This window comes from Octopus bimaculoides, chromosome 21 (assembly GCF_001194135.2).
Source record: "Octopus bimaculoides isolate UCB-OBI-ISO-001 chromosome 21, ASM119413v2, whole genome shotgun sequence".
Lineage (NCBI taxonomy): Eukaryota > Metazoa > Mollusca > Cephalopoda > Octopoda > Octopodidae > Octopus > Octopus bimaculoides.
Genome location: NC_069001.1, coordinates 2,301,270 through 2,302,171, shown reverse-complemented (window position 1 = coordinate 2,302,171; position 902 = coordinate 2,301,270). Strand labels below are relative to the sequence as shown.

At 45.7% G+C, this 902-nt stretch overlaps 1 long non-coding RNA gene across 1 annotated transcript in view; it reads left to right on the top strand.

Annotated features, from left to right (window-relative positions):
- LOC128250470 (uncharacterized) overlaps positions 1-902 on the top strand; it is a 106,690-nt gene that overhangs the window by 14,183 nt on the left and 91,605 nt on the right. The gene's annotated exons all lie outside the window — the stretch shown is intronic.

Below are 902 nucleotides of genomic sequence, written 5' to 3'. Positions count from 1 at the left end.
TTTTAATGAGAAACGTTTGAAGAAATTTAATGAAAATATTTAGTTAAGATATTCGGTTTGCGATTGCATGGTTTCAGGTTCATTCCCAGAGCGGAACACTTTGGGCAAGTGTCTTCTACTGCAGTCTCAGGCCGACCAATGCCAGACCAATGAATTTGGTAGACGGAAACTGAAAGAAGCCCATCGTGTGCGTATATGTGTGTGTGTGTGTGTGTGTGTTCGTTCCCCCCTCCATCGCTTGACAACCGGTATTAGTTTGTTTACTTCCTCATGACTTAGCGGTTCGGCATGAGAACCGATAGAACAAGTACCAGACACAAGAAATAAGTACTGGAACCGATTTGCTCGACTAAAGCAACCCTGGAAAGCGGTGCCCCAGCATGGCCGTAGTTCAATGACTGGAGCAATACCACTGCTTATGGTGCCACGAAAAGACAAAAGACAAAAGCACCCGGTACACTCTGTAAATATAAAAGTGGTTGGCATTTGGAAGGGCATCCAGCCATAGAAACCCCAGCAAAATTGGGACGATGGAGAAACGCATGGTTCCCCGATTCGTTGGGTCCTGTTAACCAATGTTCAGCATAGAAAGCGGGCAGATGATGATTATGATGATGATGGTTGTGGTGGTGGTGGTGGTGGTGGTGGTGTGTGTGTGTGCGTGTGTGCTATGTTGTTGTGAGCTTGAGTCTTATACAATGACGTAGCGCTTCCGTCGATATTCCGTACAATTGAGTCGTTATAACGACTGTAGGCGTTCCCAGTAAGGCTGTAGAGTCTTCCGTAGTTTTCCTTGTGATTTTTTCTTCCCCATTCTTAGGCGAGGCTTGCTTGGTGGTGGGCCTATTTGGAGGCCTTTCAATCTGAGATAAAAGCACAGTTACAGTATAGTAATGAGTCCA